A 12,685-nucleotide genomic window follows, 5' to 3' on the forward strand; every position below is an offset into this window, starting at 1 on the left:
CATAGAAATATTGGAAGTATTAATGAGATAAATGTTGGAAGTCTTGATATGAAGCTGCTGTACAGATGGTGTTATGTAAATGTCAGGTTTTATTGTTATTAATAAGAGAGCTGACCTATGTAGTGACAAATTATTTTCCACCTGTGCCCCTAATACTTTTTGATTGGCTGCTACAAATGAGTATAGGCAGTGACATGACATATGTATTTTATAAACATTATTTAAGGATGATTTGGGGAATTAACTATGTTTTCCTGGATAATAAGCATAATAAATGAAATCTTAAAGAGTAGACTTTTAATGGCAAAGATTTTGGACCAATGACTAGACATCTGTAGAAATAAGATATATTATGAATTTTTTTTCCATTGTTACTTGTATTAGGATTTTTCCTTATATTTCTATCCTTTAGTTTTTCTAATTTTAACATAAACACCTACATCTCAGTGTTAAACACTTGAAGTGGAAATGAAAGTCACTTAGTCGTGTCTGACTGTTTGTGATCCAATGGACTATACAGTCCATGGAATTCTCCAGGCCAGAATACTGGAGTGGTTAGTCTTTTCCTTCTCCAGGGGATTTTCCCAACCCAGGGACTGAACCCAGGTCTCCTGCTTTGCAGGTGGATTCTTTATCAGCTGAGCCTCAAGGGAAACCCGTTAAAAACTTAACAGCCACTTAATACTTGTTAAAATAGTTTTAAAATTTACTTTGTCTTTGGTGTAGATTGAATTGCATTTATTGGGATTTCTGTATACTTTATTGATTTAATAATGTTTAAGTTTGACAATAAGTTGCTAATATTCTTTCTGAAAAACAAGTTGTTCTCTTTATTACTAGAGATCAAATAATGATTCATCAGAATTCTTTGGTGTACTAATTTGGATATTTGGTTTTACACCCAGGAAATGACTGTGTCAATGATTATTAATTAATATTGTTTGTTATAATATGTAAAGATGCAAATTTTGTTAGAAAATATCTTTTTGAAGTCACTGATCATTGCATTGGCTCAAAAAGGATATTTTTGATGCTTTATAAAAATAAGTGAAAGTGTATAACCATATTTAAAGTATGTAGTGTTAATGTATTTATTTTAAAAATTAAATAAATACTTAAAGTATATATTAATTTTTATATATGATTTTTTGGCTAGATTTTGGAAATTTGGTTCATTCAACTATATTGATTCCTAAAATATAATGCAGAAAATTCATTAACTTAGCTTGAGACAAATTTGGAGACGTGTCTAGTTTTTTCCCACCTAATTACCAATTCCAAAAGACTATTTGTAAATACCAATTTTAATTCTGTATGATAATATCAGGAAAATATTATTTTGATTAAATATGTTAATAGATGTGCTTTTACATGTAAGTTAATATTTATTCCAGATTTCATATATTTGAGTAATTTTGAATTTAATCAAGAAGACTAAGACTCAAAACAGTAAGAAAGAAGGAATTCACAATGATTATTATTTTACCCTCTCTACATTTTGGTACAAAAGCTTATCAATTTACAGATGTGATCAAGAGCAAGCTGAGCCAAGATGCTCAGGACCATCATCAGAAAGGACACTGGCTTATTTGCCTCTAGCCATGTATCTTTATCTTTTATTTTTTTTTGAGAAATAATTGACAAATATAATTATGTATAATTAAAGTATACAGTGTGATGACTTGATATACATATACATTGTGAAGTGATTACCAAGATCAAGATAATTAACATATATGTCACCTCACCTAACATTTATGGGGAGTGGGGAGTGAAAATGCCTAAGATCTATCTCTGCAACTTTCAAGCATAAAACATAGTATTATTAACTGTGGTCACAGTGCTATACACTAGAGTATTAGAATTTATTCTTCTTATAAGTGAAAATTTGTAGTTTGACTTATATCACCCCATTTCCCCTTTCCCCTTGGAAACCACCATTCTATTCTCTGTTTCTATGAAATTGGCTTTTTTTTTTTTTAAATTTTATATATGCTTAACACATAACATATGTATTAGTATTTGTCTTTCTCTGGCTTATTTTACTCAGCATAATGACCTTTAGGTTAATCCATGTTGTCAAAAATGGTAGGACTGTCTTCTTTTTATTACTGAATAAAATTCAATTATACATATATCACATTTTCTTAACCCATTCATCTGTTGAAAGATGCTTAGATTGTTTTTCTATCTTGGTTATTATAGAACATGCTGAAAGGAGCAAAGGACCATGGGTGTGCAGACCCACGTCTGCAGTATCTCCTGAAGATACTGGTTTAAATTCCTTTGAGTATATAGGCGTGGGATTGTAAGATCATACGGTTGTCTGATTTCTGATATCTTTAGGAACATCCATAGTGTTTTCTGCAATGGCTGTACCAATTTACATTCCCACTAACACTACATAAGGATTCTCTTTTCTTCACATCCTTGTTAGCATGTGTTATCTTTTGATTTTTTGATAATAGCCATCACAGGTATGAAGGGATATCTTGTGATTTTGATTTGCATTTTTGTGATGATTAATGATGTAGAGCATTTTTTTCATATAACTAATGGACATTTGTATGTCTTTGTTGGAAAAATGTCTATTCAGGTCCTTTGCCTATTTTTAAATTCTATTATTATTATTATTATTGCAATTGAGTTGTATGAGTTTTTTATATGTATTTTGGATGTTAACCCCTTATCAGATAAGTGATTTGCTAATGTTTTCTCTCATTCTTCAGGTTATCTTTTCAATTTATTGATTATTTGCTTTGCTGTGCCAAAGCTCTTCAGTTTGATGTAGTCCAGTTTGTTTAATTTAACTTTTATTGGCTGTGCTCTTAGTCTCTTATCTGATTAATCATTGCTTAGACCAATATTGGGCTTCCCAGGTGGTGCTAGTGGTGAAGAATATGCCTGCCAATGCAGGAGACAAGAAACGTGACTTTGACACCTGGGTTAGGAAGATATCCTGGAGGAGGGCATGGCAACTCACTCCAGTATTCTTGCCTGGAGAATTCCACGGACAGAGGAGCCTAGTGGGCTACAGTCCATAGGTCGCAAGGAGTCAAACATGACTGGAGTGAAATAGCATGCATGCAAGACCAATGCCAAGCATCTTTTCCCCCTATATTTTCTTCTAGGAGTTTTATGGTTTCTTATCTTACATATAAGTTTGTGACCCATTTCAAGTTCATTTTTTTGAGTGGTGTAAGATAAAGAGTCCAGTTTCCTTCTTATGAATCTAGATATCCAGTTTTACCAACGTCATTCATAGAAGTTACTAATCTTTCTCCTTTGTGCGTTCTTAGTGCTCTTGTCAAAAATCAGTTCACCACATATTTATGACTCATATCTGTAATCTTTGTTCTCCTCCACTGGTTCCATGTACCTGTTGCCAGTACCATACTGTTTTGATTACTGTAGCTTTGTATATAGCTCAAAATCAGGAATGATGATGCTTCCAAGTTTGTTCTTCTTTCTCAGGTTAATTTTTGCTATTTGGGGTCTTTTATGGCTCCATACAAATTTTAGGATAATTTTTGTCTATTTCTGTGAAAAATGGAATTTTAGTAGGGATTGTAATTGCATTCGTAGATTATTTTCAGTAGTATGGAGATTTTCACAGGATTAATTTTTCAGTCTAAGATCACAGGGTATCTTTCCATTTATTTGTGTCTTCTTCAGTTACTTTCACCAATATCTCATAGTTCTCAGTGTATCTATAATCTTTTACTTCCTTGGTTCACTTTATTTATAAGTATTTTACTAGTTTTGATGTTATTCTAAATGGTATTGCTTTCTTAATTTCTCTTTCAGATAGTTCATTGTTAGTGTTTAGGAAAACAGCTAATTTATATATGTTGACTTTGTATCCTACAATTCCATTGAATTAATTCATTAGTTGTAACAGGTTTTGTTTTTTTTGTGTGTGAAGTCTTTAGGGTTTTAAATATAGAATACCATGCCATCTATAAATAGAGATAATTTTATTTCTTCTTTTCTAATTGAAGGCTTTTATCTATTTAATTTTTTCTCATCTAATTGCTATGACTTGGACTCCCAGTACCATGTTGAGTAGAAATGGCAAGAGTGGGCATCCTTGTCTTATTCATGATCTTAGAGGAAAGGCTTTTAGCTTTTCGTCATTGAGAGGGGTTGTCTTCATTCTAGTCATCTGTCATTATGTTTAAGTATTGCTGAAAATACTGTCCTTACTGTGCTTTTAATTGATGATAAGATCTATCCATTTTCAATGAAGGTTTCTCAAGGAAAACATTTTCTTTGTAATAAGTTTATTGACAAATAATTAAGATGCAATAAACTATAATGCTTAAAAGGTACAATTTAATATGTTCTAACATGTATACACAGTGAAAATATCACCACAATCAAGTTAATGGACTCATTCATCAAAAGTTTCCTCATGCCTCTTTGCAATTCCTCCTCTCATCCCTCCTTACTCTTCCACTGATCAACTTTTCACTGTAGATTAATTTGTATTTTCTAGGGTTTTATATAAATAGAATTACGCAGTACACACTCTTTTTTGTCTGCCTTCCTTTCACCCACTATCATGATTTTGAGGTACATTTCATGTTATAGAATATATGGATGTAATATAATTTGTTCATTCATCTGGATATTTGGGTTTTTCTAGCTTGGAACAGTTACAAATAAAACTGCTATGAATATTTTTGCAGGTTTTTGTATGTCTGCAAAGCAAATCTGCTTTTGCCTCTCTTGGGTGACTACCTGGAATATTTAGATGATGATAGGTATATTTAATGTTTTATGATACTGCTGAGCTGTTTTCCAAAGTAGTTGAATCACTGTATCAAGGTAAAGTCTCATCAAAAGTGTACCAGAGTTCTACTTTTTCCCACATCTTCACCAACACAAACTAGATATAATCAGTTTGATTAATTTTAGATATTGTAATGGTATCTCATTGTGATTATTAATTTACATTCCCCTAATGACGAATGATATTGACCATTTTTTCCTTTGCATATTTTCTTTTATATATCTTCCTTAGTGAAGTATCAGTTCAAATCCTTTGCCCATTTTTTTTAGATTGGATTCACTTCAGTTCAGTTCAGTTGCTCAGTCGTGTCTGACTCTTTGCAACTCCATGGACTGCAGTATACCAGGGCTCCCTGTCCATCACCAACTCCCAGAGCTTGCTCAAACTCATGTCCATCGAGTCAGTGATGCCATCCAACCATCTCATCCTCTGCTGTCCCCTTCTCCTCCTGGATTGTTTTCTTATTATTGAGTTTTGAGAATTCTTTATACTCTGAATATAGGTTATCATATACATGATATAAAATAATGGTTTTACCATTTGTGACCTACTTTTTATTTTCATAGCAGTATCTTTTTAAAAGCAAACTATTTTCATTCGAATGAGTATATTATACCATATTTTTTAATTGATAGTGCTGCTGGTGTCATAGTTAAGGCATCTTTGGCTAATTCAAGGCTATGAAGGTTATTCCTTTGTTTTTTCTTAGAGGTTTTATAGTTTTCAGTTTATATTTAGATATATATTCTATTTTTTGTATGGAGTCAATTTTTGAATATAGTATGAAGTTTGAATTGAATGTTTTCCTTTTTATTGAATATGGATATTAATTTTTTCAAGAATCATTTCTTGAAATGAATTGCCTTTGCACATTTGTTGAAATAAGTGAGCTATCTATGTGTGGGTCTTTTTTCTGGACTGTTTATTTTGTTCTATTGATATATTTATTTATCTTGGTGCCCGTACCACATAATCTTGATGAGTGTAGTTTTTAACAAGCAGTGAAATGATTGTTAGTCCTCCAATTTTGTCCTTCTTTTTAAAAGTTCTTTTGGTTATTCTTAATTTCTTGAATTTCTATATGAATTTTAGAATGTTTTGAAATTTCTTTTAAATTCTGCTGTAATTACAGGGATTTATATAATATATAATTACACTATATTTATATAATAATTTGGGAGCATTGACACCTTAGCAGTGTCAAGTGATCCATGAATAGCATACACTTTTCCACTAATTTAAGGCCTTTTTATTTTCTCTCAGTAAGATACTTTTTGGCTCATTTTACCTAATATATTTATTTTATTGCCATAAAGAGTTATATGTTATATTCTTTTATTATTCTTTTAATATCATATAATATTACCTCTTTTATTCCAGATATTGTTAATTTTTGTCTATCTCTTTTCTCCTGATTAGTCTAACTAGAAGTTTAGACATTTTATTCTGAAAAAAATCTGCTTTTTATTTAATTGATTTCTGCTCTCACTTTCTATGTCATAGATTTCCTAATTATTTCCTTCTTTTATATATTTTGGATTTAGTTTGTTCTTTTTTCTAGTTTCTTAAGGTGCAAACTGAGGTCATTAGTTGGAGACCTTTCATCTGTTATAGTTCAGGTGTTTATTTTACTAATTTCCTCCTAAGTGTACTGCTTAGGGCATTCTCCAGCTTTTGATATATAGAGGTTTCATTTTCATTCACTTTATGGTATTATTTCCCATTCAATTTAGTAATTTATCCATGGGTTATTTGAAGTATGTTGTTTAGTTTACAGATATTTGAAGTTTTTCCAGAAAATTTTCTGTTTTCATTTCTTATTTAATTCTATGTGGTCAGGGAAGTATATTCTGTGTGACCTGAATCTTCTTAAATTTGTTGAGGCTTATCTCATGGCTTAGAATTTGTTCTCTGTTAGTAAATGTACTGCTTGCACTTCAAAAGAATGTGTATCCCACTTTTGGCTGGAATGTTTTATAAATGCCGATTAGGTCAACTTAGTTGATAGAATTGTTCAAGTCCTCTACATCCTTATTGATTTTCTGTCTACTTGTTCATCATGCTTTTTTGATGGGTGCTCATTGTTTGGATTCACCCACATGATGTCAAATCAAACTTCTAAAAATGTAGTAAAAAATACATGGGCCAGGTACCTGCTGTCATGTCCGAAAAATAATCTTCAATGTGAATGTGGAAAAACAAAGCTCAGAAAAATCTGGCTGGTCTGCTAATCTTTATATCAGGCCTTAATGTACTTTTAGTGCTTTAGACTAGTTCTCCAGTTTGGCTTCTCTCAGGCTCATTCTATAAGCAAGTTGGTATGTGAGTAATATACAATAACCAACTTAACTCTGTGGATGAAATGGATATACTGTGTCATTCTAGGATGTGTATGACAGATATTACTGATAATTGAACAGCCTAAAATAACATCAACTGGTAACATGTATTGAATGCTTTCTCTGTGCTAGGCAGTGTGTTAACTTTATAATTTCATTAACTCAGTTAATTCTCATAATCCCCTTTAGGGGTTGTTATTTCCATGATCCTCACTTTAAAGATGAGGATATTGATCGTGGTCAATACAAGGATATGTTTCCCAGGAAATCAGATTCTAGAGCCAATATTCTTAAACACTATCATATTTGATCAATATACGTGGCTGGAGCACTAATTCCAAAGTCATTTGTAAACCCCAAGTAATGTTCCAGGCTCTGTGTCCCGAGTGTTAGGGATATAACAGTTAGTAAGACACAAAAGAGGCTTCCCCCATGGCTCAGCATTAAAGAATCCACCTGCAATGCAGGAACTTCAGGAGATGCTGGTTTGACCCCTGGGTTGGGAAGATACCCTGGAGGAGGGCATGGCAACCCACTCCAGTATTCTTGCCTGGAGAATCCCATGGACAGAGGAGCTTGATGGGCTATAGCCCATAGGGTTGCAAAGAGTCAAACACAACTGAAGCGACTTAAGCACACATGCACGCAAGACACGAAGGAGGAATAGCAAATAAGTAATTCAGGGCAGTAATATTTGAATATTAACATCAATGTCTCCATTTTAAATGTAGAAACATAACTTAGGTCACTTTAAGCAATAAAAATTTGTCGACTGAATAACTGGAAAGTCTGAGATGTTGTTCAGTTCAGTTCAGTTCAGTCGCTCAGTCGCGTCTGACTCTTTGTGACCCCATGAGTTGCAGCACGCCAGCCCTCCCTGTCCATCACCAACTCCAGGAGCCCACCCAAACTCATGTCCGTTGAGTCGGTGATGCCATCCAACCATCTCATCCTCTGTCGTCCCCTTCTCCTCCTGCCCTCGATTTTTCCCAACGTGAGGGTCTTTTCAAATGAGTCAGCTCTTCGCATCAGGTGGCCAAAGTATTGGAGTTTCAGCTTCAACATCAGACCTTCAAATGAACACCCAGGACTGATCTCCTTTAGGATGGACTGGTTGGACTGCAGTCCAACGGACTCTCAAGAGTCTTCTCCAACACCACAGTTCAAAATCATTAATTCTTTGGTGCTCAGCTTTCCTTATAGTCCATCTCTCAAATCCATACATGACTACTGGAAAAACCATAGCCTTGACTAGATGGACTTTTGTTGGCAAAGTAATGTCTCTGCTTTTTAATATGCTGTCTAGGTTGGTCATAACTTTCCTTCCAAGGAGTAAGTGTCTTTTAATTTCATGGCTACAATCACCATCTGCAGTGATTTTGGAGCCCCCCAGAATAAAGTCTCTCACTGTTTCCACTGTTTCCCCATCTATTTGCAATGAAATGATGGGACCGGATGCCATGATCTTAGTTTTCTGAATGTTGAGCTTTAAGCCAACTTTTTCACTCTCCTCTTTCACTTTCATCTAGAGGCTCTTTAGTTCTTCTTCACTTTCTGCCATAAGGGTGGTGTCATCTGCATATCTGAGGTTATTGATATTCCTCCCGGCAATCTTGATTCCAGCTTGTGCTTCCTCCAGCCCAGCATTTCTCATGATGTACTCTGCATATAAGTTAAATAAGCAGGGTGACAATATACAGCCTTGACGTACTCCTTTTCCTATTTGGAACCAGTCTGCTGTTCCATGTCCAGTTCTAACTGTTGCTTCCTGACCTGCATACAGGTTTCTCAAGAGACCATTCTCAAATGGTCTGGTATTCCCATCTCTTTCAGAATTTTCCACAGTTTATTGTGATCCACTATGCTTTGGCATAGTCAATAAAACAGAAGTAGATGTTTTTCTGGAACTCTCTTGCTTTTTCGATGATCAGCAGGTGTTGGCAATTTGATTTCTGGTTCCTCTGCCTTTTCTAAAACCAGCTTGAACATCTGGAAGTTCACAGTTCACGTACTGTTGAAACCTGGCTTGGAGAATTTTGAGCACTACTTTGCTAGCATGTGAGATGAGTGCAATTGTGCAGTAATTTGAACATTCTTTGGCATTTCCTTTTTTTGGGATTGAAATGAAAACTGACCTTTTCCAGTCCCGTGGCCACTGCTGCCTTTTCCAAATTTGCTGACATATTGACTGTAGCACTTTCATAGCATCATATTTTAAGATTTGAAATAGCTCAACTGGAATTCCATCACCTCCACTAGCTTTGTTTGTAGTGATGCTTCCTAAGGCCCACTTGACTTCACATTCCAGAAATCTGGCTCTAGGTGAGTGATCACACCATTGTGATTAACTGAGTCAGGAGGATCTTTTTTGTACAGTTCTTCTGTGTATTCTTGCCACCTCTTCTTAATATCAGATGTTGTTATGTTTAAGAATTATTGAATCCAGGCATTTTAACAATGTCATCAGAAATCTCTTTCCATTGACTTCTTGGCTCTTTGCCTTTGATTAATTTCTAGATGATTCTTAGATAGGAGGCCTAAAAATGTTCTTCCTGATAGAGTCCTTGATCCTGTGATCCTAATGAGCTCAGGAAAGAGCCTCTATCACAACAGAATCTGCATCTGTTTCTCCCCAAAGCCCTGATTTGTTCTGTTAAGTGACAGAGCACTATTGGCCAATCCCTATGTCCATGGGATGGAAAGTCCCTATGAATATTCTGAATGGCTAGTGTGGTTCGTGAGCTCATCCTCTGGTGGGAGAGATAAGTCATATAAGTGGTAGGTCTACTGGGATCACTTGAAGTAGGGTTTCCCAAAGAAAATGATGGCTAGATAAAAGTAATGGATACCAACCTCAGAATCTGAGGAGTTATGATAGAAATATATATAAGGTACATAGAGTCATGAGGGTTAGTGTAAGAGGAGTGACAAAATGGCAAAAAAGGACCATTCTGTAAAATTAGCCCAGAAAAGGGACTCAATGGTGATTGAGTGGAACATCAAGGAGTTCAGCATAGTCAGAGCATAGTGAGAATTTGGGGCAGCAGCAGGCTGAGGAGATAAGCTGGTAAGGACTTGTAGGACATGGTATGCAATACTAAGAAGTCTGAACTTTATCTGCCAGGCCAAGAGGAACTAATGAAGAGTTTCAAGCATAGGAGTAGCATAATTAAAATTGTATTCTAGAAAGAATATTCCTGTAGATATGGGAGAGATGGAAATAATATGATAGATCTGGACATTTCAGAAAAGATTGTAGCAACTAAATTTGTAGCATGAAGAACATTTTTCTCTTTTGATTGTAGTATGTAGCACTTAGTAAAGACTTCTTGCCACTTCTCTCCTTTGCTATTCTCCCTGAAGATCCCTGTTACTAGGCTACATTAACCTCTGTCATCAGTCAACCTCTCATTGTATCTGTGCTTTGTTGGCTTATCATCTCTTGTAATTATTCCCTTAATAATTATTCTAATTATTCCCACTCCTGTTTTATTGTTATTTTTCCTGCACAGTAATTTTATTGCACTTTAAATAACTTCTTAAAAAGAACTGTATTACAAGGGTATAGAAGATTATAGAGAAATATAGATTAGGAACCAACAAATCAGATGCTGATTTTTTTTGGATTTGAATTTTAGAACTGAGTGCTTTTGTAGAAAACAGTGTTAAATATGTATAGCTTCAAGGCCAATATTAAAATAAAAAAATAAAACTCCTAAAATTGCATATATATTTTTAGAATGGGTAGATAAAAAATAAAAACTAGTATTTCAAAACAAAAGAGAAAGAGAGCAAGTTACATCCTTGGAAATAGCCAATTTTCCATTTTAATCATAAGCTGAAAATGAGGATACTTTTATCCTAAAAGTGCAGTGGAAACAGGAAAATACTATCCATAGATAGGAAGACTGGAAAAGATAGATTGAAATAGTCTCTTTACTCTAAAAGCACAAAGGGAAATAAGAATCAGTGACCCAATGACCTGGATGATGAAAATGAGTGAATGCTCATTAAATTTACATACGGTGCCAAGTTGGAGAGTATTGCTACAAGCTTGGGAGAGAGGAGCAGATTTCAAATGACTTAAAGAGGGTCCTTTAAAAACAAGAACATGTTTCAGCAATTCTTATATCTAGTTTGATATACTTTAGAGATCAAATGAAATTACATAGAGTAAAAGGAAAGAATTGACAAGCAAGACAAACCCACAGAGGGTCATAGTGAATATGAAAAAAAAAAAATGGGGCAGTGGAAATTCAACTTTTGTTATCTTACCAACATATTTCAGACTTAAAGTTTAAAATTCTTGCATGGCTAAAGAGGAAAATATGTATAATTTCTATCATCTTTGAAAGTGACTATGAAAAGGCCAATCAGCCACTTGCATCTTTTGTCCCTTTGATACCAGGTTCCCCATCCACAGCCTCATGTCATGACATGAGAGCACATACTGACTCTATCCACAGGACAGAGTGTTTCTGTAGAAAAACAATAATAATGAAGACAGTAGCAATAATAATAGACTGTTGCCTTCTTTCAAGAATATAACCCAGTAGCAGATTTAAAACATATGAAATTTAAAAAGTAATTATTCTAAGCATCATAGTAAATCATATATTTCATTTAACAAGCATTTATTAGGTATGAGGCATTTTGTGAAATGCTTTCCATGTATTTTCCCGTTTACTCTATACAAAAAACTTGGGATTTGGTGTTTTTAACCCATTTTACTTAACACTCTCATAATCACTGATGAGGAAACTCAGAATTAAGAAGTTTAGTGATTTCCCCAGAGTCAGACATCCAGCAAATGAACAAGCAGTATTTGAAGTCTGATCTATGTAACTCCAAATTTCTTGCTCTTATATATAAAACTGTTCAGAAATAAGTATACTTCAAGACAAGTTATTATATGAGCCATCTCATTGAATGGCAACTCCAAGTTCTTAGACCACCTTTGATTCTGTCTTTTTCTCATCCTACTTGTCAGGAAATCTTACTGTGTCTGCTGTAAAATATTTCCAGAGTTTGACCTGTTCTCAACCATTGCCAGGTGGCGCTAGTGGTAAAGAACCTGCCTGGCAATGCAGGAGACATGAGAGATACAGGTTTGATCCCTGGGTCTGGAAGATCCCCTGGAAGAGGGCATGGAAACCCACTCCAGTATTCTTTCCTGGAGAATCCCGTGGACAGAGTAGCCTGGTGAGCTACAGTCCATAGGGGCACAAAGAGTCAGACACTACTGAAGCGACTTAGCACACAGCACACACCCCACCATTACTGTTGCCATACTGGTCTGAAAAACCACTGTATTGCCACAATAGTGTCTTAAAGATCTCTCTGCTTCTAATCCTCCACTTCACAGTCTATTTTTAACCAAGCACTAGAAGTGGTCATTTTTTTTCCATCTGATGAGAACTCATAGGATTTATTCTCTTCACATTTATAAAACATATAGCAATGTTAATGATATCATGTTGTATATTACATCCCTAGAATTTATTTATTTGGTAACATAACATAAGGAGAAAATTTGTACCTTTGGACTACC

General features: G+C 34.5%; 1 protein-coding gene across 1 annotated transcript in view; it reads left to right on the forward strand.

Moving 5' to 3' along the window:
* The window catches only part of TRHDE (thyrotropin releasing hormone degrading enzyme), a 431,921-nt gene that overhangs the window by 262,197 nt on the left and 157,039 nt on the right, over window positions 1-12,685 (forward strand). The gene's annotated exons all lie outside the window — the stretch shown is intronic.

This window comes from Giraffa tippelskirchi, chromosome 4 (genome assembly GCF_054371585.1).
Source record: "Giraffa tippelskirchi isolate mGirTip1 chromosome 4, T2T-mGirTip1v1.2.pri, whole genome shotgun sequence".
NCBI lineage: Eukaryota > Metazoa > Chordata > Mammalia > Artiodactyla > Giraffidae > Giraffa > Giraffa tippelskirchi.